This window comes from Haliotis cracherodii, unplaced genomic scaffold (assembly GCF_022045235.1).
Source record: "Haliotis cracherodii isolate W230 unplaced genomic scaffold, xgHalCrac1.p SCAF_18, whole genome shotgun sequence".
Taxonomy (NCBI): Eukaryota; Metazoa; Mollusca; class Gastropoda; order Lepetellida; family Haliotidae; genus Haliotis; species Haliotis cracherodii.
The window spans coordinates 7978605-8006285 of record NW_027266273.1 but is presented as its reverse complement, the minus strand read 5'-3'; the positions used below and the strand labels follow the sequence as shown (position 1 = coordinate 8006285).

General features: G+C 37.3%; 1 protein-coding gene across 2 annotated transcripts in view; it reads left to right on the top strand.

Moving 5' to 3' along the window:
• The first annotated feature begins 887 nt into the window (after nt 1-887).
• LOC139465737 (mitogen-activated protein kinase kinase kinase 2-like) overlaps nt 888-27681 on the top strand; it is a 100109-nt gene continuing 73315 nt past the window's right edge. The window contains exon 1 of one of the 2 annotated variants that reach the window (XM_071247569.1): nt 888-940. The gene's annotated coding sequence lies outside the window, so the exon portion shown is untranslated. Of the gene's footprint in view, nt 941-8861; nt 9081-27681 lie in introns of those variants that run through there. The other variant, XM_071247570.1, reaches the window with a different exon arrangement.

Here is a 27681-nt window from a genome sequence, read left to right as displayed (position 1 = left end):
TTTTCTATATCTGATTTTATAAGAACCTTTTAAGACTACCAGCGTTCGAGAAAAAAATGAGAGTAAATGTGTTTGCACCCGATTCCGAGAAACCAAACGTGATTAAGATATTTTTTTCGAATGAGTAAATACGAGCACATTTCTTGTTGTTGGCTGCTCAGAGTTGTTGTGTTTTCCCAACTGAGATACGATTGAAAAAAAATATTTAAAAAGTAAGACACCGGACTAAATATTCAGTAGAGCGCTCAAACTTGCAGTTGCCCTATATTTACAAATTACATGTGAAACGGAGCGAGATGTACCTTGGAGACCTGACCATAAACATGAGCAGTGTACCCTCAAAACAGAGGGATTATAATCACCTACATTGCATCTACACACTTTAAAGGGGATCTGCTGTTAGGAATATTTTTAAGTCAGAAAAACCATAAAAGAATTCTATAACTGTTGATATTTTTGTGCATATGCATTTTGTCTTTCCATATATTTTCATCCATTTTTATGCTATTTCTGTTTAATCAGTAACTTAATTCATGACTGTGTGCATAGATTTATTATACGTTTGTTGTGTGTTGAATGAAATGTATTCTGTATAATTTTATGTATCAATTTTAAGATCCTTATGCATTTTGACATTAATAGTAATCGGTCTATTTTGTTTTGATATATGTCCATTACGCTTTATACTATTTAGTCAGTCTAGTATTGTAATTCTTAATCTGATATGTAAAACGTGGAAAAAAAGTCCATGGTAAATTTATGTTCCTTGTAACTAGCACAAATAAACCAATATACATACCAATGACCCAGTTATAACTTCGCATACCGATGACCGAAAACGCGCGAAACGGCGCGTGTTGACAGTCGTCCAATCAAAACACGGGAAAGTAATATTGGATGACGTCAACATTATGGCAGACTGTGGGATGTGACTTGCGAGGTGAGTTTCAACTTGTTGTTTTCGCAGGGGATTCGTTTCTTTGACGTGTGTTTCAAGGGTGTCCCCAACATTTTTGGAGACCCGCATATGGATACGTAAGGTTCCCGGTGTCTTTCGATAACTGCAGTCGGCGTTTTAGCCGTAGTCGACACAGTTCATCGAGTACTACACACTGTCCTGTTGATAAACGATGTTATATCATGGTATGGTAACATGGCATTTATAGGCACCGTCTCGTGTTGTCTTTGCGATCATATTGTTTTTTAATGTAATGGTACACGTTATGTTTCTTATATGTGATGATAGTTTAGACATAATGTTGTTTTTAAGGACCTGTGGTCGTGTCAAATACTTTGAGGTGATAACTAGGTCAGGTGGGATGGTATTGTGCTGACTCAGCTTTTAGTACTCCTGTCAGAAAGTTCCGGGGGATATAGTTTTCTTGTGATATTTTGTATCTGGCAAGGCATTGCACATACAAGTATTTATAAATAATCCTTTTTATAGTCAAGGAATAATGGATATTAAATGGATAATGGAAATATAATTTGAGGTAAGGTGAAATGTGTTTTAATGTCGCATCCAGGATATTGCACTTATATAGACTGTCTTAAATTTAAGGAAAACTATGTAACGTATAAACACATTTTACTTAAAGTTGAATGAAATGATTAATCATGAATTCCCTTTTCCTGAATGACAGTGTGAGACATAAACATTTCACGTCTGTTCCTGAGACAACTATGTAAACCAAACGGTATTAATCCGTTTCATTTATGTTTGAAAGAAATCCCATGAGACTAAAGTGATTGTACAAATAGACCAATGGGTTGACACAAATATAAACAAGCTGATGTGATCTTTCTGGAATTGATGACTGCACTGATAAATACCACTCTCTCACTCAAAAATATAAACACAAGGAACTGAACTGAAGCTTTTGGCACATAGACAATTTGACAAATACACAACTGAAGCTTTTGGCACATAGACAATTTGACAAATACACAACTGAAGCTTTTGGCACATAGACAATTTGACAAATACACAACTGAAGCTTTTGGCACACAGACAATTTGACAAATACACAACTGAAGCTTTTTGGCACATAGACAATTTGACAAATACACAACTGAAGCTTTTGGCACATCGACAATTTGACAAATACACAACTGAAGCTTTTGGCACATAGACAATTTGACAAATACACAACTGAAGCTTTTGGCACACAGACAATTTGACAAATACATAACTGAAGGTTTTGGCACATAGACAATTTGACAAATACACAACTGAAGCTTTTGGCACATAGACAATTTGACAAATACACAACTGAAGCTTTTGGCACATAGACAATTTGACAAATACACAACTGAAGCTTTTGGCACATAGACAATTTGACAAATACACAACTGAAGCTTTTGGCACACAGACAATTTGACAAATACATAACTGAAGGTTTTGGCACATAGACAATTTGACAAATACACAACTGAAGCTTTTGGCACATAGACAATTTGACAAATACACAACTGAAGCTTTTGGCACATAGACAATTTGACAAATACACAACTGAAGCTTTTGGCACATAGACAATTTGACAAATACACAACTGAAGGTTTTGGCACATAGACAATTTGACAAATACACAACTGAAGCTTTTGGCACATAGACAATTTGACAAATACACAACTGAAGCTTTTGGCACATAGACAATTTGACAAATACACAACTGAAGCTTTTGGCACACAGACAATTTGACAAATACACAGGTCAAATTGCTATAGGTGTCTAAGAGAAGGTTCTCGGTTGTTTTGTTTTTCTCTCTCACATTTTTACAATAATATGCCAAGGTTTATACCTATTTCCTGTTACAATCTACCATGCCACCATGCATGTACTGGGGCCGTAATATTATGTTATTAAATGGCTGTTTTCGTATTGGCCCTCCTATACCGTATTGGCCGTGCTGGACTGTACGTATGATGCGAGCCGACTATAGTTCTATATATATAGACTATATCGATGTCTGTCCAAACGTCACTCTATAAGTATTACTCCAAAACAACAAATGTACTGAAAAATAAATATTTATATGACCTAGTGGGTTTCAATGTGACGATAACTTGAAGTTTTTGATAAGACCGTTAGCCATCAGATTGTCTCTCCTTGACGTAAATACACCCACATAATCATGATAATAATTTCCTAACCAATGACTGAAGTGTCAGTAAAACATTCCGTCACACTCAATCTTTGCAATTATGGTTTTTCTGACAATCATAGGACCATTATTTAATGATTGCCTTGCACAGGATTCCACCATGTTTATTTTGTCATCACCAGGGATATACATCAGATCTGTCTTTGCCTCTGAGTCCATTAATTAGATTTTAAATATTTATGTTGAATTAAGACCATGAAGCATGTGACCTAGTTCTGTAATAAGAATTTGGATTGTTTGAGGAGAATCTTGCCGTGTCACTATACAAGGGTTACTCATGATATGTTGAATTTTACAGCTGTCTTTTGTGACTGTTAATATGGCAGATTTGTACATAGGTCTTCATCATGTTCATGTGGTATTTTGTGTAGTTTTCAATATTTGATTTTAACACATACACATGATATAAGATGAGTGGTTGGTGTGTTTGTGTTTGTGGCTGTGCGAAACCACCACCACCACAACCAATCACACCCACACCCACACCCACACCTACCAATCCTGAATACCATCTCATTTCTTCACACCCACCAATCCTGAAGACAACAGCACGTGCCAGAATTCACTCTACAAAGGAAGAATGTTGATCACAGCTGAAAACTTATAGAACATGTTTCTAGGTCATAAGATGGTGAAATAAGAAGTTAAATTACTGAAAAAATTGTGAAAAAATATTATATTTTATGGAAATATTACATACACTAATATTTTTTAAGATGTTGAATCTGCATACCAAATACAATTTCTTTTGCATGTCCAGAATACCCTCTGAATAAACCCCCAAATCCTGCGCACCAAAACGAGGTTGCAGCCTCTGAAATATGACAGGCTTATTGGATGTGGTTATGATATTGCTGATTCTGCATAAAACCCCATTCATCCAACTTTGATGAATAATTGCTTCAGATGATACACGCATACAGCATGGAAGTTTTTTTCATCTTAGTGTTTATCACATGTGTGTACAGGGCCGATTTAGCTACATCATGTGTGCATAAAACTTGCAAAAGTGCAACCTTTTTTTGAAAAATGCAGCCTCATAGTAATATTTATATATCTCATGCACCTAGTGTATGTCTAAATATGTCAAATATGAGTTTTAAAAATGTCTGACTAACCCACACAAAATCAAACTTTGAACACATCACTAATACGTGTGTTATATGTAATTTGTCATGCTTTCTTAGTCTTGACGTCATGTGATCTAACTGTGGGTATACAAGACTATGTGCACATGTTCCTATGTTCCAAACTACAGACAAGCAGCCTATTGCATATAATTTATTTTAATATCACAACAAATTATTTTTTTGTGACAACCGTCATGTCAACCATCACGAAACAGTTTTATTTTTGGGCGCAATATATGTAACACCTGAAGACATAGTCTTGTCACAGTCCCTGTACCATACTATTTTCCATTCCGCCGAGCTCTCACTGTCATGTTATGGGTCCTAAATGAAGAAAGACTAGATTTTCCACAGTCCGATCTCACTGGGGTTTATTTTTAATATATATAATTGGAGCGCTTCCGTGGCCTAGTGGAAGAGCAGAAGGTTGTGGGTTTGATCCCTGGACGCATCATACCAAGAGACGTGAATAGATGATGCTTGGTGTTTACTTGCCTGGCGCTCACAAGTCACTACATTGTGTCTGAGTTGGGTATTCATGTTAAACTGCGGCATAGTACCTCAGTGGGCTTACACTATAAAATCAACATGAGTCTGGACTAGTACAAGCAACCACACACTCAGATGCACACATCGCTATATAAGTGAAATAATCATGGACGCAATGTTAAACCCCATTCCCCAGTGTAAACGACTAAATGTAGTAGTTTCCATCAAACTTAGACCCTGTGAAGATCCAGGGTAGAAGATCCACAGGACTTCAGCAACCCATGCTTGCTGAAAAAGGCAACTATGCTTGTTGTTGAAGATCCAGGGTAGAAGATCCATAGGACTTCAGCAACCCATGCTTGCTGAAAAAGGCAACTATGCTTGTTGCAAGCGGCGACTAACGGGATCGGGTGGTGAGGCTCACTGACTTGGCTGATGCATGTCATCGAATCCCAATTGCATGGGTCGATGCTCATGATGTCTATTACTGGATTGTCTACTCCAGACTCGATTATTTACAGACTGCCGTCATATAGCTGGAATATTCCTTAGTGCATCTTAAACAACAAACTAAACCAAACCAAATGCTTCTAGACTTTACCATTCCTGTCCTCGTGGGTTTCACTGAAGTGGTAAACTTTGGGCTTTCCTCCCACATTAACCTGTTAACAATGATTGGGATTAAGCTGACACACCGCGATATAACTGGAATGCTGTTAAAAGAGGCGTTAAACCCAACTCACTCACTCACTCCTATTTATGCTGAGTGAATACGCTTTGGGGTTATCTCAATATCTCGAGTAAAAAGTGGAAAAATGTAAATCCATTGTGAAGTATTAGGATTAATAAAGAGAGCTTGTTTACTGAAGTCACTTGAAGTAAACATGACACTAGATGCGTGGTTTATCGTGTAATGGCCTTGCAGTAAATGAGCCGGTTAAACATGTTTGCATGTTTACATTGCTTCATCAAGATGTTTTGTGTAATTTGATACAAAGAAATATGGCAGTAGTTACGATAATAAAAACACATATTTAAAAAAGCTGTTTGTGGTACATCATGTACAAATTACATGGCAGGTCTTTTGCCGAAAAGTCTGAATAATCATGATAATCATGATTAGATTTGATTTCATTATCAAGATTATTGACTTATTGATTTTTTGTTTCCTTTTCATCAACTGAATCATACCATCGCCGTGATTTGTCAGAGTGACCTTGTTTGTGCAGCTTTTCAAGGGTTCAGTTTCCACAACTCTCTTGGAATTCAATGGAGCATTTCAGATCTGATTTTTTTCACATTTTCTGCCCTTTTTGTTATCAAGAAGTGCAAATTCACCTTAAGAAAGACATAAATAGTTATTTATATTCATGATAATTGCGATTATTTCATTTTGAAAAAACAATAACAGTAGCCAGGAATCGGTAAAGACCTCATAGATCGGTGGTACCTTTACAAAGGCATGCCCAATTATTTTGTGACCTTGCTCAAGAATGAGAAAGACCAGGGTTTGTAGTTGGAATTACATGTCCACGTGTTTCAAGAGGCCACCGGACGGATAATTGTCAGTAGAGAAGTAAGATTGTTCTACTCTGTATCCTCATAGTATGTTTGTTTGTTGTTTTACGCCATGCTCAGCAATATTCCAGCTATTTGATGGCGGTCTGTACATAATTGAGTTCTGAACCAGACAATCCAGTGATTGACATCATGAGCATCGATCCATGCAAATGGTATAAGATGACATGCACATCAGCCAAGTCAGCGAGTCTGACCACCTGATCCCGGTAGTCGCTTCTTATGACTAGCATAGTCGCCTTTTATGGCAAGCATGGGTTGCCGAAGACCTATTCTACCCCAGATCTTCCCAGGTACTTTGTGTCATTATCGTGGATTGTTACTCAAACTTGACATCATTGGATTGACTGATCCAGATGTGATTCAATAATTATCTACCCCGGATTATCCTCATATAATGTGTGTCGACACAGTACTGTATGATGAATAGCCATAATCACCATTGCCCTTTTCTAAATACTCCCACTCCCAGTACCGTGCTACGAAGATATGCTCCTGGGATCCCGTCCACATGATATAGCAAGGGTTTATCTCGGATTCCAAACTAGGTGGCCTTCCAGGCAAATTGAGAAAAAATTGTGACATTGTTCAAAATTGGATTTTTTAAATGTGATTTCGGAGGAATTGGGAAAGTTTAAATTCAAATTGGGGATTTGTACCGTCATTTGCTTCAGACTTGGGGCCAACTATCGGCCTTGTATGATGTTGACTCCTGTCATTTGTAAGTCACTCTGAAAAGAAGATTTTATGGTTTGTTTTCTGAATGAGTAACCGAACCCAATTATTTCTCGTCTCACTGTCTCCTGCTATCAGCGTTAGATATTTGTGATTTTAAGACTAGACCAGATGGTGTTTCAAGGCTACTTCTTGCTCCTTCATTGGGCATATACTGATGGGGGATTTTTTACAAGAATAATTAGTTAATCCATAAAAAAGTGTCATATATTCATGTCCTTCAACTTCTAAATGCCTATCAAAGACTTAGTCCAGAAGACAAGTGCAAGTCTTGTATTTTTAAACTCACACTATGCATTTCTTTTTATTCTTCGATCCAAGAACGGAGTTTCCAGCTTTAAAAAACAAACCACCCCAACACATCTCATACATCACAAGTCCTCAGGGTTCGTAGCTGTTCAACCAGACAGAATTGTTTACAATGTTTACAGTTTCTATTGGTTTTGTTCAGTAACAGTTTGTAGCAAAATTAAAGTATTAAGTACTGGTTCAGAATTATAGCCCTCAACTGCTACTGATCATAAGGACTCTCTTCTTTGAATAGTTTCTTCCCCTCGGCAGAGTTTCGCTGTCTCATGCTAGCTGACTAGCGTGATTTGGCTACATCATTGTTGCAATCTTGCTGTGTAGATTACTTAACATCACAAAGCCACTTCAAAGCTCTTTAACATATTTTCAAGTTCCAAAGATATGTGTCATTCTTTGTGCACTTATGCCATTTTTTTCTTGGTATACACGTGGTATAAGAGTCTTTAAATTCTTTTTAGTTTTAAGACTATAGGTGGGAAACTAAAACATATACCATTTCCATTTGGTCATGTTTATCTGTGTTTATAACAGAACTCCAGATAGGTTTTTGAGCAATTGAGCTTTACTCTTGGGTTTCTATTTTAATTGGTGTATTACATTTTTTATTGGGTAGCCAATAATCTTTCACTCATATATTCATCACTCAATTGGGTTTCTCCCAAAATTAGTGAACTTTTAAGATTTAAAAAGATAAAATAATGTTCTAAATACTTATAAGGATAGAATTGGAAACTAAATTAGCTCATAATTGTGTTTTGGAAATTAGGTCCTTTTATACACATGCTGAAAAAGGTTCATTGTGTATTTACCGTTACCATGGTTATGCAAGCTGTTTTTATACATTTGAGTTTTTCATTTAATGTATGCCTTTCTGTACGCATGTTAATTCAAAGTAATTGGGTTTTTAATATTTTTGGGGGTGGTGGGGGGTGGGGTATTTTAGACAAATACGCTGCTTATCTGTAGCTCTGTTATAATGATGAGAAATGTGGATATGTGGAATAGAATTAGACATGATAGGAGACATAAAATAATATTGTTGTAATTGGACTTGCATTGGCACTTACAGCAACTTTACTCCCATTTAATGCCTCACATTGTTTAATGTCGCGAAGCCGTCCTCCCTTTACAGTCACAGATAGAAGGATCACGGATGTTGCGTGTGATTGTAAAAAACCCTCACTCCCACATAATTGTACATGTTCTGAGTAATGATAAAAACATGTTTAAATGTAGCTCTTTACTGAAGCCCATGAGAAGAGAATCTTTGTTGATGTATCGCCATAGCAACAGGGACACTAGGCTAGAAGAGAGAGACGAAATCTGACCCAACATTCCTCAGGTTCGTTGATAGGGGGCGCTGTTTGTGTCTACAGAAACCTCCACGGTTTGGGGTAGTAGGTTTTTTTTGCCTTACTCCCACTCGTAGAGTTTGTAGGTCATGTCAGTGAATTGGTCCAGCCAACACAGGCTGAACACATGTCGTGCATGTGTTATGAGAGGTTCGTAATGCTGTGGAAGAGATAGTGTGCAGTTCTCCACATGGGATAACTGGTTTGACTGAGTGTTTTAGTGGTAATTTTCCAGGGATTACGTTAGTGGGAAGTTTACACATTCTTGTAAGCATGTGGATGTGTCCGTGGACCCTGGATAAAGCAAGGCCAGACAAGAGCAAGTAAGTAGCTGTAGTTTGTGGCTTGTTTATGGCTAACCTGGTATGGAACATAAAGTTTAGATTTGCATTTCAATAAACAAGATAAGTAATACTCTTAATATATCATTTGTTCAGCATTGGACTTTGCTTTATAAGTTGATCTAAAATGTCATCTGGTTGATTTGATCTTTTGGTGAATTAATTTGTATTCAGCATTATGCAGTTTTATATTGAAGTTAAATTTTTGATCTGGACGTCAGGAGAAATTATTTCAATTTACGTTTTATAAATTGGTGATTTGTAACTCAATTATTTTTACCCTGAATTCAGAGTTAACCTATAAATGACATAAAAGGGACCATTTGTGTTCTGAAGTAATATCCTGGTTGAAATATTGATCGTGTAATTACAAAACTGTTTTTGTGAATGTATACTTTAATAACCTAACACTACAGTCAATAGAGTGCTGCCATGGTATGGTTATGATATATTGATGTGAAACCAGCTAATGATTTTGTTTTGTTGATCTTGTTTTACTATCTAGTGGATGCATTGAGTAAATGATTAGCATTTGCAGCAATTATGAGTTATCATGGTGGCACTTTGTCAATATCTCTGCAGCCATGTTTACCATCTTGTTCACAGTTGATGCCAGCTCATATCATGTTTAATCAAGAGCTGAAAGATTATTATCTGATTATTTCTGAATAGTTGGACAGAATGCACAGAACTTTTTAACTTTTTAATGATTATGATATCATTAACTTATTATATTGGGAATCGGTAATGAATAATATTGTAATAAATGTATTATTAATATCTGTTTTTTTTTCTCATAACTGTTTATGTAATGAACAATTGTTAAGAAATGTCGTCAGCTGGTTATACACAGTGTGTGCCAAAAACATTTGAGTCTCCATACATGCCATACCTGAATGTGTCTTATATGACATATGAACCTTTGTGCTTTAGACAGCTCATCTTGATCATAGACTCAAATATTTGTACCGTAACTAGATCTGGTCTTGGATTAGAGACTCTTGTCACTGATTGTGTATAGGACTAATCCGCTAATGGACACACGATTTAGCTTTCCAGCTCTATTGAAATATTAAGTTTTTTTGCTCTTGATTATCATGATTATGTGGTATACAAATGAGCATTCTTAATTATACATCACCATGATGACAGAAGACCTTTATGTGTCCTTTTAAACATTCAAAACTTCAAAATTGAATTGAATACTTTTAAATGTTAAGCCAGTGGTATGTGGTACAAGATTGTGCTTGTAATGTGTCCTCTTTTTCCCAGTTTAAGGAGAAGAATAAATACTGGATGTTTCCGTAACAGCAGAGTGTGATATGAACATGTCATAAATCCTTTATGGATCATCCAATACAAATCATAGGGCCAGAATCAACACTCATAATTGTGTATTGAAATACATTGTTGCACATGTCAGCACTGATACATTATCAAGTTGAACAGTGTAAATGATTGTGCAAATGTGCACAAGTGTAACCATAACATAAGACATACATGTAGTTTTACAATATTACATTTCATTTTTAATGGTCTTTATTAGAAGGAAATTAGTATAGCAACTTAACATGTTTCAGACAACATTTTTTTATGTTTACTTATTCAACTGACTAGAGCCAAAAGCCACATTTAGAACAATCATGTTATTAAAATCATGATAATGGATAAATTGCATCTGACCACTGGCAGCCTCTGAAGAAAGCCTCCTCGGTAGTAAACATAGTAAAGTATAATACACATACATGTTACCATACAACTACTAAACGTCATTCAATTTTAACAGTATTAGGAGATGTTTACTTTTCCCCATTCACCATTAATGTAAACAACTTAATACCCAATAAAAAGAAAATATATTCATCGACACAAATCTATTTTTATTTTAATTCGATTGATCCAAATGTTAAAAATCCACCCTCTATATAATAAAAATCATTTGGACAATAGCATAATGGCACAAACCAAAATACATCAATGGTAACTATTATTAGAGGGAAGAAACATGCTGATGTTGGACAAAAGACCATTTGCAAAATAAAAAGTAAATGTCAAGTTTGATATTCTGTAATAAAATCTGGGAGAATTGAGTAGAGAGGTCGATGAACAACATAGCTGGTATTTTGAATGATGACCTCTATATTATAGAGGAGTAGTTATATGTAGTTTGATATTCTTGCAAAGATCCATTTTAGCCGAACTAGGATGTATATTTACGAGAACATTGTTTGAGACTTGTAATATCCTGCTAGTGAAATAAGTCGGCTGTGCCCACAAGGATATGGTCCCCTCTTAAAAGAGGCTTCCGTCTTTAGCGATAACAGTGCTTTGAGCACATAAGAGTGTAATATTTGCCTAATAATCTTTTCCCCACAAGTTGTTGAAATTTTATTCTTGTTTCAGTTGGAATGAATTTCTTGAAATTATGATTTTAATATTTTGAATAAACTGTTAATTATTGTTAAATATAAAAACAATTATAACAAATACCAATGCCAATGTGGAATTCCTGCCACTTTGCTAACAACTTTATGTACAATCAATACGACACAATGACTTTCTGTATTTTAGGAGGAGAAATGAAATGATAATTACAAACAATTAGGTATTAGACATGATTGGAAATGAAGATCGAAAAAACACATCCATCATTTGCTGACTACGTGGAATAAGGAGCTACTTGACGTTAACGGCTGTGTTTTACAATCAATGCTCAATACAAAAGTGACTGTTAGTCAGAAAATTAATAATAATTGTTGAAAACCATGTGTTGAATCTGTCGTGTTTGTTTTATTGACGCTTAAAGATGCTCGATTAGGAAACATGTTGAGGTTATTGAATTAATAGTTTTGGGCTGATGTTCAGGTTTAAGCAAATAGGAACATGTGTGTTTTTGTTAGCCTTCAAGGATATCAAGAGGATGAATTCTGTTCGTTATCTCTCATGTCTGTTGGAAGTAACACTGCTTATATCATTTATTATATTACATTATTATTTTCTATACCAAAATGTACATGAAAAAATAATCAAGTGTGTTGTGGATTTCGGCTTACTTTACATAAGATAAGAAAGGTCTTTAAATGTGCTGAAAGTCGATGGGTCAGTTGGATATTTGTAATCACTATGAAGTGCAGTTGGGTAACCGACTTGATAAGGCATCCACTCAAAGACTCGGGATTTATTCCTGATACACCCATGAAGATCCAGGTTAGAATTGGTCTTCAGCAACCCATGCTTGTCATAAGAGGTGACTAACTGGATCGGGTGGTCAGGCTTGCTGACTTGGTTGATGCATGTCATCGTATCCTAATTGCGTAGATCTAGGCTCAGGATGTAAATTGCTGGATTGTCTGGTCCAGACTTGATTATTTACAGACCGCCGTCATATAACTGGAATATTGCTTGGAGTGGCGTTAAACTACAAATAAACTCATACACATATGAGTTTGTGACTTTATAATTTCACTTGTCCCAAGTCTGAGTCTAGTAACATTCTGTTTGGGTTAACAAGCTCTGATGAGAGTCCCTGTTGGCAGCTGATTATATCGCAAAATGCAAAAGTCTTCCTTCCTCTTCTTTATCCAGTGACAAATACAATTATATGCATTTTTAATGTTTAAGTATGTTGTACTACAGTTTTCATATCCCTTAAATCATAAGAAAATGTGTAAAGTCATTGGAAATTATTCACCACAGATTTAGGACTGATTCATTGATTGGAACCTGAAACTTATCAATTATCAAGGGAACCAATCAATTATTGATGAATCCAGTCAAACACTCTTCTGACAAGCAGTCCAAGGATAGTGTTCCTCAAGCAATGGATGGCCCATCCCTTTCTGTTTCTGTGTAGCCAACAATATTTCATGGGTTAGATTAACATGTTCATTGTTGCATTTACCGATTCACGGTATGAATAGTAATCGTGTTCATGGTATCATTACCTCCTCTTCGCTGTGTGAATAGTTAATGTCTTCACAGTATGAACAGATGCAACAATTTCCAATTTCACATTGGCGAAGATGTTCTGTGGTTGGAGATGTGCGTTTACCTGTGAGTTAATGCAACGCAGATGCACTGCAATGTTCACTGTGGTGTAGGGTTATCCTGACCTGCCCTATTTCACAGGAACATCGGTTTCCGATACTTATACATACTTACAACACGCACAAGTGGGAAGCATGCTGTACATGGCTTTAATGCATAACTTATCAGTTTTGTATGACTGCTGCACTTAACTGAATAATTGATTGGTTTAACAGATTAGGAATGAAAGAGGGAGGAAGTGGACATCGGAGGAAGAGGGTCAAGGAGGAAGAGGTCTAGCTTACACAGTAAACTACGTTTATACTGAACACGCTTATAACGAACTGATGGATATAATGAACTTTTTGGTCCCGACTATTTGCTGTAGTTATGCTGTATATGAGCTTATAATGAACTATGGTTATAAAGAACTAAAATTAGTGGTCCCTTTGAGTTCGTTATAACCGTAGTTTACTGTGTATTGACTGGAGTGAGTCAGTGAATGTTTGAGATGGAGTGAAGAAAGTAAATGATGTGGACGAATGATGTAATATTGTGAATGACGAAGAACATGATACTAAGTGTGGGAAGGATAGTTCAGCGATAGAAATTGGAACTAGTCCTAAAATACTTGCCAAACTGCGGAATACTTACATCATAAGGACTGGTAAAAATGCTCCCTTTTTAAGGGTTTTGCTATATTTTATAATTGTCAGGACCAGTGGACTAAAAATATTAGTTTCTGTTGCTGCAGGAATGAAACAGGATGGTATGACTATGAGGGACAGTGGACCAGGCTGCCATTGCACAAAGCAATCTTAACGCTAAGCTGATTGTAACTCCTTACCTTTCCATAGAAGTATGACAGGTGTAATGTTAAGGATGTTTTGTACAGTAGCACCCAGGATATTAGTGAACAAAGGATTGAAGGAATGAGTGAATGACTGATCATGCTAATGGTCATGTGAGCATTGTGAATGAATGAGCAAAGAAGGTATTCAAGTGTTGAGACACTCAAGAGAATAAAAATGAAAAGAACGAAGATGTAATGAAATGGGTGAATGAAAGAACATAAATGACCTCTTGTAAGCCTGATAGATATACTTAATATATGAAAGTGGGGATTGAGAGAAGAATGGAGGAATATTGTTAACTGACTGCTGACTGATAAACGACTGTTGTCATGTAACGAAGGAACACGAGGTCAGGTCAGAGATGGAGCACCTTGTGCTTTCAAAGAATCTTCATCAGTTAATATGCACAATATCATAGGATCATTCAGGCTCTACACCACTTGACATAAGGGGGCACGGGTGGCCCAGTCGTCTAAGGCACCGTGATTCGCTGTGCAGACCTATGATTGTGGGTTCGAATCCCGGTTCGCCCCGATTATGTTTCTAGGTTTGTCAGCACCATACCCGTGCTCGTGGGTTTCACCGAAGTGGTAAACGTCTTAGACCTGCATCACTTGGGGCTTTCCTCCCACATAAAGCTGACACGCCGCGATATAACTGGAATATTGTTAAAAGTGGCGTTAAACCCAACTCACTCACACTCACCAATTGACATAATGATGCACTGATGCATGGATTATTTTGTAAGAACAATAAAATGGATATGCACAGACACATTGTTTTCGTTACATTGCAGATAAGCCCCTCAATGTTTGTTTTGGATCCCCATCCTATATTTTTGTCAGGACAAACATGACAGAGTCTGGTAGTACGTATGGGTCATCATGACAATTTGTATGACAACAACATCAGTATCACGACATACATTTGGAAACATGTAAGAAAAAAAAGAACTGTGTCTGTTATATCTGTAGTACACTTTCTCTACCTAGAGCACAGTTTACAAATATGGCAAATAAGCATTATATGTGTATTTCTTATTGCGACATCCAAATGTTTGTGGAATCATTTTTATCCCCGTCCTCACAATCTCACCATTTGAAAACCTGCAATTCAAAATTCAGTAGTTGTGCGTCCACAAGTATATTAAGAAAAGAAAAGTTATATTTACAAAGATCGATAAGGCCCCCTCCAAGGATTATTGTCCTATTGTCTGCCCGCATCATTTTCAGACTCCTACCTCGTGCATTTTTATTTTCCAGATTTTTAACCAAGGGCAGGTCACTCTAACCTGCTTTCCCCCAAATTAACGTACAAACTGCACTTGATGCAAGATAAATCTTATATTTATGCAGGTTGTGCGTAGGGGGGAGATTATAAGGCCTTTAAGGATTGTCGAGTGCAGTTTTGACATCACTCTAGTGAACTTTTATGAATCCCTGCGATAAGGGCATTTTAATACTGAAGACCCCTACAGTTTTCCTTCAGCGTGTAGCATGCCCCCCCAAAACAGTTGTCAAGTCATTGTAGGTCAAACAAAAACACCAGGGCCCCGTTCCTCAAAGCGATCTTAGCGCTACGATGATCGTAAGCCTATGTTAAAGTATGGGACTTATGATCACCTTAGTGCTAAGATCGCTTTGAGGAACGGGGCCCAGAAACATAAAACATTTTTTGGACCTTACAGGTACATGGTAGACAGTTAATTAGTAAGTTTACCATGATTACAAAAAAACAGAAGTTACTATGTGGTTACTATGACGATAGTTTGTATATCAGTGAGTATCACCCTTGCACTCAACAAGTGACAGCTGACAAAGTTGAAAGGTCATCTGGTTTGTGACAAGTGACGTTTGTCACAGAATTTCCTGGTTTCAATGTCATAAATGTTTCCTACAGTTGATATTTGACATGTTCAGAGGACGTGCATGTGGAGTATAGTTTGTGAAAATGGTTGATGCAGATAAAAAAATATGTTGAATAACTTTGTAACAGTTTACCAAAGATGAAAGCCTTAAACTTTTCTAATATCATCGTTATGTATACGTGTTATGTATCATAATGTGGAGGAAATACTCCTCATAACGATTAAAGCATGACCTATATAGAAATAATAAAACAACGTTGTGTAAGTTTGCGTCGGAGAAACTCGCACGTATCCTTCTTCTAATGGGACATCAAGTTAATATTTTATATCCAAGGATTGTATGTTTATTTGTGCCTCGGGCTGTTTGCGCTTGTCAAAGCACAAAGGCTACCTATGCTTATGACCGATCCTTCTGACCTAGGAGAAAAGGTCACTGTGTGGTCCAAAAAGCTAGCTGCCACCCCCAATTTGTTGATTAGCATGACCCATATCAAAGAATGGAATATGCTATTTAATCATCAGGGGAGGGTGTGTTGACATATAACTAGGTGTGTGTGAGGTGCAGTTTTTGGAAATATCGTAAGCAGATCGGAAATCTTACATCACACATGTTCGGCTGACGTCATAGCCATTATCTTGTTTTGGGAATGAACATGATGAATGACATCATTTGAATTTTGTGTGATAAAAAAAATTTAAGAACACTAGAGACAAATAATTGAAGGTGTTTTGGATATTTCATTCAGCATTTCGTAAATCAGGTAAATATTTAGCCAAAAATTATTTGTGCAGGTTCATAAAAATCATGTTGTGTGTGTCTCATGACGAAATCATGAGAATTTGTTGATTATGAAGTAAAATCTACGAGCCAGCGAGGGGGTGATTTGATTCTACTTCTGCAATCAACATTTGGGTAAATTTTTACCACTAAACCATTTGTGAAGAGTGAGTGGGTGAGTGAATGTTATTTACAGCAAAATTCCAATTATTTCATCGTGCATGTAATTAATCAACCCTGGCAGCCAGATTGCACATTATAATCAACCAATCCTCACCATTTGACTATAGACAGGGGGTGCTGGGGACCCATCCGCCCCCAAAAATCCTCACCGGGTCTGTAGGGGACACAGGTGACCTCAGCCCAGTCGTCTAAGGCACTGCAATTCACTTGTGGAGTTGTGTCCCTTGTGCACGCCAGAATCCTATGACAGTGAGATAGAAACCTGGTTTGCCCTGATTATGTTTGTAGATTTTTCATTATGTTGTATATGTCCGTAAGGTAGAAATCATGAGAATTTGTTGATTCTGAAGTAAAATCTACGAGCCCGTGAGGGGGTGATTTGATTTTACCTCCAGAATCAACAATTGGGTGATTTTTACGACTAAACCATGTTATGGTTGATATATGATTTTGCTATGATTTTGTATAACATACCTATAGTTGCATCAGTTTTACTTGTTAAAGTGCACGTTCAGAAAGGCCAGCGAGTTACTGGCAACAACATTAGCATGATGTCGTCATATGGTCGCCAGTGGTGATTCGGGGTTAAAATAGTGCCCTGAACGTCTAAACAGATCGGCTGGTCAGATTCGGTGATTTGTTTGATTGCATGTCATCGTACCTGGACAGCATGGGACGCTGCTCATAATTGAACTCACTGGATTGTCTGGTCCAGACTCGATTGTTCACAGGCCACTGTTGCACTGATGGACTATTGCTAAGTGTGGCGTTAAAGAACAAACAAACGTGTGTTTCCAAATGTTGTTTATAGGGCCACAACTTGTTTTATAATTAATGTTCATAGCATCATCATCATCATGTGTACCAGGTAGTTAGCTAGGTATTGTAATTTGATTTCCCACATACACATTTGTAAGTGTTGGTAGTGGCCGAGTGGTTATAACGTTTGCACATCACTCGGAAGTCCTGGAGTTGAGTCCAGTCATTATATTCCATCAGACGAAAAACCTACCTAAAGATGCGGGGTAGAATAGGCCTTCAGCAACCCATGCTTGGCATTACAGGTGACTATGCTTGTCGTAAAAGGTGACTAACGAGATTGGGTGGTCAGGCTCGCTGACTTGGTTGATGCATGTCATCGGTCCCAATTGCGTAGATCAATGCTCATGATATCAATCACTGGATTGTCTGGTACAGATTCGATTATGTACAGACAGCCATCATATAGCTGGAATATTGCTGAGTGCCGCGTTAAACAACAAACAAACAAACAAACAAACAGTGCAACAAACTTTTTATCATTAATGTAGTTTTGTAGGATCTTGGCTTCTTTCCCCAACCAATTAAGATATGGTGAACCAGTTACTAGAAGATATTTGGGTACTTATTTACCATGTCTATCTATGTTTTTGAAAAGGACACAAAACAAGCAAAGGATTATTCATGGTAATAGACTTACCTATGGCTTAGCAGCAGGAAAAATTGTAAAATCAAGGATCAATAAATCAATAATATCTAATCATTCGTACTTCAGTTTAGGTCATAAGCACTAGAATTCTAGGAACTCCCAACTCTAAATATCCCAATAAACTTGCCACCAGCAAAGGATTTTTGAGTAGTGTAGCAATGGGGCAATCAAAGAAAATAATATGAATACTTCCGTTTGAACAAGACCCAAGTACCTCCTGTTGATTCTAAGACAACTTGGGGGCCATGGGTGGCCCAGTCGTCTAATGCGCTGCAATTTACTCTGTTGCGTGTCTTGGGCTCGCCAGAAACAAATGATTGTGGGTTCGAATCCCGGTTCGCCCTCATTACGTTTCTAGGTTTGTCAGCACCATACCCCTGCGCGTGGATTTCACCAAAGTGGTAAGCTTCTGACAATGGCTTCACTTCGGGCTTTCCTCCCAGATTAGGCTGACACGCCGCGACATAACTGGAATATGTTAAAAGCAGCATTTAACCCAACTCACTCACTCTAAGACAACTTGGACAAAATTAATTCCTGGAAACAGACTCCATCGGGCAGAAAAAGGCGAAACAGCTGTTAGTGTGAGTACTAAACGAATATACGACACCAGGTGCCCCAAAAAGGACAAGCATGTCCAGCCTGACACACAATTTGAATAAAAAAGTATGTTTGTTGACTGACACAGCTCTCAAGCTTGTTATTGGTAAGATGGGATTAGCAGTGCCATTAACGTTTAACCTGGGCTTTTCTCTCATATGGAGCTGACTGTTCAAAGTGGCATTAACCACAACTCACTCACTCACTCATTGGGTCTGTAATTTAAAGCATGATGTATTTATTGTCATAGATCAAATCGTCATTATTTATTTTTATCTGACTGATTATCCTTTATAGTTGACAGATTTGAGATACAGTGGTCTTCAGAATAAAATCAGGTTCACTCGCACCTAGTCTACTAAAAATGTCTAGTACAGTAAGAACTCTCTGAGCTGTGATTGTTAGCCATGTTAGCTGCCTTCGCAGGTGAGGTCGCCTCAGAGGTAAGCAGGTACGCTTCTCAAAGGTCAGTCATCATGCACACCAGTGTGAAAGTCAGTCTTTACACTTTGAATTCCGTGTCTAAGTTTAGTCACACATCCATTGTCACTGGTGGTTAATTAATCAGTGAGAGTTTTCCTGATATGGGAGTTTTCCAGTGTGTTTCTGTTCAGCAGATCAACTTTTATTGAGTTATACACCATCAATGATTGTTGTACATTGTGCATGTTAAATTCATCTGAAAAAGGGCGGTTTTAATAGGTTCAGTAATATCTTAATTTATTTAGTAGGCTCTCTTTAACAACGTTCCCTTATTACAAAAATAGTGATTTTAATCAGTGTCTGAATGTTAGTAATTTTGTGCATTTTTTCTTATGTGAAAATATGAAGATATACAATTGAAAATATAGATAAATTATTGGAAAATTGACTCATGTTTTTGAAACCATCGCAATTTATTTCGCTTTCATTTTTTAACATAATCTTCTTAAGGGTTCACCCAAAAGCAAGTTTATTGTTGTAAAAGTCCTTATTTTACATGCGCATTTCAAACTGTCTTTGTCATGGTTACTTTTTCTGATAACTATGGTATTAAAGTAACTTTTTGTTCTAGGGTATGTTGACTAGTAACAGTATCCTTGTCTTTATAAAATTCAAATTAGAAAAGGTATCCACTTTAGTGTAGGTTTTAAGCACTTATTTGAATGAGTGAGTGAGTTGGGTTTAATGCTGCTTTTAACAGTATTCCAGACGTTTCGCGACATGTCAGCTTAGTGTGGGAAGAAAGCCCGAAATGATGCAGATCCTAGATGTTGGTGAAACCCACGAGATGTTGGTGAAACCCACGAGCACGGGTATGATCATGACAAACTTAGAAACATAATCGGGGTGAACCAGGATTCAAAGTCACAATCATCGGCTTCTGGCGCACCCAAGGGAGGTTACTCATGGGCCACCCATGCCCTTCACTGATTTGAACAATGAGACCCATAAATAGCTGATCCACCCTTACAGAATTTTTTGTATGTCAGGAATTTCAAAACTTTAGCCTTGAGATTATCTCGGAATTCTGATGTCGTTAACATCACTTCAAATATATTTTATCTTCTTGACATCTTGGGTTCAAATTTCACCCACCTAGGGGTATTATTGTGAGGGTATTTGGGTCGATCGTGTCCCATTATTGATAGCACAAAAGCTCATACTCTATATATAGATGTTTTGAGATGATGCAGCAATTCCGAGTGCAGAAATAACACAGTTTTTGTTCTTTAATTGCAGTGTAAGGACGTTTCATTTCTTCTTCTCCGTCCTTGTAGAATTATGACATAAACTATTTGAGCCTTGTGTTCCATTAAGCAACAGTGGAGCTCTCAGCTGGATCCACTTGCTCGCTAAACAGGATCATTAACCAACTGTGAAATCTTTTTCAAAGTATAGAAATGTGTTATGAACTATCACAACCCTGTACATAATATGGTATGATATTATGGAGGAGCGATTGTAGTAATGGAAGTTGCTGGATTTTGCACTTGAGCGAGCATGGTGAGAATTGTTATTACAATAAAAGGGAAAGGGGACATTTTTGCAGGTGTCATTTCTTTTCAGTTGGCAAGCTTACAAACTGTTTCCATTTATCATGTTTATTAGGAAATGACAAACAGATATTTTCCAGCATTGGAAACTTGTGATTGCGATCACCTATTTTTTAAAAATTGAATAGAGAGAGTTGCCTCTATCATGCCTATATTGTGCTGTTATTAGTCCAGTACCATGGCTGCGTAATATATTTATTTTTATGAATCCAAGCCAGTCTCGATTTATTTGAAAGCAATACTAGCCAGCTTTAACAAGCTCTTGCCAGCTCTAGCCAGCTATATTCCACAGCATCAGGAAAATATTTGTTTTAATTTTAGAGGTGAGAAATGATTTGTGTAATAAAAGATTTCATGTACAATATGTTAGTCTATGCTGTCATCCATGGCTTGTTATAATACAGAAGGACTTAAAATTTCCACTTCTGCCACTTGCTACTAACCTTATTCTATTCCACAAACTGATAATTTTCGTCAGGCATTGCCTTTGTTGAGATTAGGGTACTTGGCTTGCTGTGTTTCTCAGGTGCTGCAATTGGCTGTGTTGGGTTTCTTCCCTTAGATGTGCCAGGAACCAATGATCTTGGGTTTGAATCCTGTTTCGCCCTTATTATGTTTCTTGGTTTTGTAAGCTTGTGCTTTTGTTAAAAAGTCTAAGTCTAAGTAAAAGTCTAAGACCTGTATCACTTAGGACCTGTATCACTTTCCTTCCACACGATGTGATACATGTGAAATACTGTTGAAAACGACTGTTGAAAGCTAGTTATTTTATGGGAGACTAGACCCAGACGAATTGGCACGTTTGACTGGAGTTGTTGACCCACTCTGAAATCTGCCACTCATGTGATGATGTATGTTAATTAGCTGTTGATGATTGCTGTTGCTAGACGATGTCCCAGTTTCACACACAGGACTGTTACAGTGTCTAGACCTAGAACTGCCTCTACGGTGTAGTAGGGGCGGTCGGGTAGCCCAGTGGTTAAAGCGCTCCCTCTCCACGCCGAAGACCCGGGTTCAATGTGTGAAGCCTGTTTCTGGTGTCCGTCACCGTGATATTGCTGGAATATTGCCAAACACTGCGAAAACCATACCTACTCACTCACTCCATTATGTAGTGGATAGAACGTCTGCCTGGAGAGCAGGTTGGTGGTTTGTTCCCCTGGCTCCTGTTCCTCAAAGCAATCTTAGCGCTATGACTGTTGTAATCTAATGTTAAAGTATGGGAGTTAGGATTACCTTAGTGCTAAGATAGCTTTGTGGAACAGGGTCCTGTCCATGTTATACCAAAAGAAGTTAAAAGATTATACTTGTTGTTATCCTGTCGCCATTAACATTGATTAAGGGGACATAAACAAGGCCTGGTCAGCTCAGAGTCAGTATACTTTGTCTGCGTGGGGTATTCATGTTAAACACGTTAAACTGCGACATGGTATTTCAGTGGGCTAGCACTACAAAACACGCATAAGTCCAGACCAGTACAAGCAGCAACACAGACACATGCGTGCGTGCACTTCACAATTTTAGTGCAATAATTATAAACATGTATGTTGCGAAAGTAAGTGTTAAAGTTTCCAGTGCTATAGTGCTAGTTGGATAGAGCATACTGTGTAAGAGCTAGGTGTGGTCACTGGTCCTGACTAGTCTCGCCTTCAGACCCTGAAACAGAACTATCCATAACTCTCATGCTAGTCTAGATTTCTTCAGTTTCTTCAGATGAAGACATTTTCTGGGCTCTTTTGTGTAATTTATATTGACATTTTTGCATGTTTAACAATTTCTTAGGAAAACAATTTTTTAAGTCTTTTCATTCTAGTCCACTTTCTCACTAGTGCACATCTTCCCAAGGCAAGGGAGTTAACAGACTAATAAAGTCTAGTTTTGACCCTTGCCGAACTAGGCTGGAATTATTGTGTTATATTTTGGCTGGACTAACGACTCGATGCATAGTCCAATCGAAATTGAGTCACAAAATCGACATCCAGTTTGCACTCTGCCGTGCAGATTTTGGTCAATTGCAGGATTTGCCAAGCATGTGTACCGCCAACTTGGTATCAACAGATAGTTTCCAATATTTTTCAAGTTTTTAATCAAGGTGCTCAAGTGATTAGATGCACTTTGCGAATCAAGAACCGTTTTATTACAACATCGATTTTGATAATCAATCAGATCATCTTGACTGCACGCCGCCATTTGTTTGAAGCAAACGCAAATGATATGAGACGTGGAATCTGATTGGTTAGGAGCGACATAGAATGGACATAACTCGTAGTAGCCACTTGTGCTATGATAGAGCCCAGAAATTTACAGTCAGTTAACTACCTTGCCTCAGGAGGATGATTTGTGCATTAACACATGGCTGACTTGGTAGACCTTGAGGCCTATTTAGTAGACGTAATTATGTTAGGTTAAGTTCAGACATTGTCTCTGTCTGTGTGAGCACTCATTTACATCACAAAATTAGAGATAGCAGACAAATAATTCTTTGCACTAAACTAGAACTACCATTTGCTTTGCTCCGATGACATACAAAAAGAAATTAATTGTTTGAAGTGAGGTGAGGTGAGGTGGAATAGAAATGGAGTTTAATATCACGTTAAAAATTATTGCACTAAGTGACTTATAGAGTGACGTGTGTGTCTCTGTATGTGGTTGCTTGTTCCAGTCGAGACCTATACCGGTTTTATAGTGCTCTTACTCTTACTCTGAGATATGATGCCATAATTTAACATGGATACCCAAGTGTGGAGTCCCAGCCAACCTGTCCTTGATTTATCCCCTTAATTTCTGAGCACCAGGCAGAATAAGTACAAGTACCAGCGTTTAATATCTTTCGGTCGACATGGCCAGGACCAGTTGAGCAGATGCTCTATCAGCTACACTGTTGACACATGATGGAGGCAGTCTACTCATCTGACTGTTATCATTACAATGTACCTTGTAATTTAGTGAGTGAGTATGGTTTTACCACGCTTTTAGCAATATTCCAGCAATATCATGGCGGGGGACACCAGAAATGGGCTTCACACATTGTACCCATGTCGGGAATCGAACCTGGGTCTTTGGCATGAGGAGCGAACGCTTTAACCACAGGGCTAACCTTGTAAATTAATTTTAAACACTAATACCAAATACATAATATATAAATAAAATTGTTAATCACAATAGTCGGCATATATAGTTAAAATTGTGTGTGGAATTCTCAGGACTTCGAAGTCAGTACAAATGCAAGTTATATACAGCTGTGTGTTTTCTGATGATGAATTATAAATAGATTATAAACAATGTGGTGTTTGAATAAGTTTGTTATGACATTTTCATAATTTAGCAATTGAGAAAATATGTTATAGTATTGATTTCAGTTAAAAGGAAAATCCCCCAATGTACTTGACATTGTATGAAACCTGAGCAAGGTAAGGCTATAGATTATTGGTAATCAATGACTGACCTAAAGCCTGGTTGGGACAAAGTAGGTTAGTGTCGTATATATCACATGAATGGTTTTGATAAACAGCTGGTGGTGTACATTACGTGTGTATTGCATGGCTGATCAAATGTATATTTTCTTGCAGACTCGAAATGATATGCTAGATACTTAGTTTGAGGAACGATTGCCATAATTAAAATTTGTTTTATATATTTTTGTGGTGTAAAATTATGAATTCAGAAATTTAATCACTATTAGCATGATTAGGATGATTATCTTTCTTACAAAGTTATTCTTTCACATGTTTGAAAAAGGTAATAAATTATAAATATTATTTATTTTTAAATTTTTGCCCCAAAAATTGTTTCAAAGTTCAATGGGAAACAATGATTTTAGGAACACTTTTAGGGGAAACTGGATTATTTATCCAAGAATTTAGAGCATTTATACGCTTAAGATATATTAAGGAAATAGTAACAATTATTTTTCTGTTTCTACAGACTGTATACCAATTTAGCTATAATAGACATGCACAAGTATCAGCTATTATTGAAAAATGCAACCTTATGTTTATGTCTGCATGCACCAAGCGCATATCAAAAGATTTCATATTTGACTCTGACTAACCCTTACTTGTCCACAAAATATCGCTCTTTGAACACACTCAGTACTTTTAAAGTTTATTTATCATACTACATCTCTACCATGTCTACTGTGACAAGTATAATTTGTCATGCTTTCTTCGGCTTGACAATTACATCATTAAAGCATGATTACTTCAAGATTATGGGGGAATGGTGTGGTAGCCTAGTGGTTAAGGTGTACACACGTCAATCCGACATGGGTACAATGTGTGAAGCCCATTTCTGGTGTCCCCCGCGGTGATATTGCTGGAATAGAGCTAAAAGTGGCGTAAAACCATACTCACTCACTCAAAATTATGTGTAATTGTTCCTCGAATGTTTTACAGCAATTAATTAATGTGACACTGGCCGCAGACCAGCCTATGTTTTGACGGTGAAAAGTATGGGACAATGGTGCAACCTGTTTTTTGTCTGGGTCGACTAGGTTTTCATGTCAGCATTCGCCTATTGCAAGTTAAATCAAGTTCCTGAAATCAAGCCCTGCATCATGCTTACCACCGTCCCAGTTAGGTCTCTTTGGAAGATGGTAGTCATTATCATGGAAGGAAGTTAAAAAATGAAACACAGTTTGCCAATTTATGCTTCCGGAAGTTGCAGTGGAGGATTCTTAGATTGGAAGATTGTCTGTTTATCTGTACTTCAATAAGCTGCCGAGGATACCGCGGTGTAATCATGTTTTCACTATCACTCAGTGCTGAGGGAAGCTTCCTTAATGGTTATACGTCTTTCATCTATCCAGAACGGAGGAAAAAACGAAAACAATTTTCATTTGTTATGGATAGGCATAACAGCAAACAGGTTTCTGTTACATTTGATTATTTTTGTTGTTTGTTGAAGACTTCTTGTCAGTGTGGATGGTAATGACATTGTTACGTTGCAACAGATTCTTTTTGGTGTCTACCTGGTATAGGCATATTGGTTGTTTGTGTGTATTAAGTGTGGTTTTTGTGGTCATTATGGCTATTGGTGGTGGATATTTTGATATGTGTCCACTAGGGTCAAAATTTCAGCTTTCTCAATGGTTTGTGTCCGTGTAACAAATTGAAAAATTGCATGCCTATTCAATTGTCAGCAGGGGCGGTCGGGTAGCCTAGTGGTTAAAGCGTTAGCTCGTCACGCCGAAGACCCGGGTTCGATTCCCGACATGGGTACAATGTGTGAAGCCCATTTCTGGTGTCCCCCGCCGTGATATTGCTGGAATATTGCTAAAAGCGGTGCAAAAAACTTACTCACTCACTCAATTGTCGGCTGATGTGTGTCATTGTTTTCTGATATTGTGGGTCATTGCTCACACTATCAACCACTGGTTTGTCTGGTGCAGACTTAGTCATTACAGGGGATATAACACAGATTGATCTAGGCCACACGATTACAAGATTTACTAAATATCACTGTATATTCATTCAAAATGGCTATGCTTGTCATAAGAGGCAACTATTAGGATCGGGCGGTCAGGCTTGCTAACTGGTGGATACATGTCATTGTATCCCATTTGTGTACCGGTACATTGATACTCATGATATTAATCACTGGATTTTCTGGTCCAGATTCGACCGCAGTCATATAGCTGGAATATTGCTGAGTGGCACAACAAACAAAATACTTTAAAATCATGTTTTTGACAGGGAATCATTCACTCACAGGCTGTCACACCTTTTTATTGTGTAGTTGAAGTGCATATTCCCATTAACAAGACTGCATTGTAATTGTTAAAATTGTCTTTTGCAGCCCTAATTTATAAGTGAGTGCAGACAGTAAGCTATTCCAAAACAGGCAAATAAGTATCACTTAAAATTCATACTATGTATACAAGATCTAAACAAATAGAAATAAAGTCCCTTTCCTTTCGTACGATGGTAATTTGTGACCAATGGTCATTCAATAAATTCTCTAACATATCTAAGGAAACCAAATGTTTCTGACATGTAAACATCCACCATTAAAATCAATGTGGAAAATGAAGTTATGAAAGTACCCTTTGACAGATGTCATTAGATCCTTTTTGTGATTATCATCGTTCAATACGGTTTGTGTTTCAAATCAGAATATCCCGCAGCAAGTGTCGCGCTGCTTTTGTTTTCATGTCCGTGAATGTCAGAAAGTAATTTATGCAAGTGGGTCATCATTAGTGCATCTATGGAATATAGATGACCACATGTATATTTATGTGCCTCTACTCTGATATACTCTAACATTGCTGCAGGGTAAAATTGCATTCACCCCTTTAGTATCAGTTTTTGAATTTGTGTTAAATTGCCAACATGATCAAACAAGGTTTTCTTCTGTAATTCACACTAATGACAGTGAAGGAGAAACATCTCCTTAGTGTACTCTCTTTTGAGTTTCAAGTTTAGCGTATTTTTCTGTTAATTGACAGCGATTTTGGAGCATAGGCTGTTGGTATGATTCAGCCTGTCATAGTATATATACAATCTGTGTTTGCTTCTGAAGAAAATGTTTTTCGTTTGTTAGTTCAGTTGTAGGAAAAAAGCCTGTTGCTGCCTGTGTGGGCCTGAAGTTTATGTTAATGTTTTCAATTTGTCAGGTCTGTTTTTAGTATAAGGTGAACAGGTTCGTATTTGAGGATTTCATTAAAAGTGTGTATGTGAAAACTCACTAATAAAAGCCATCTGATCCGATTATCCAGTCCTTGTATGGAGTTGTTTTAGAAGTAACGAATAAAATTTGCCTGAAAATGTGTTT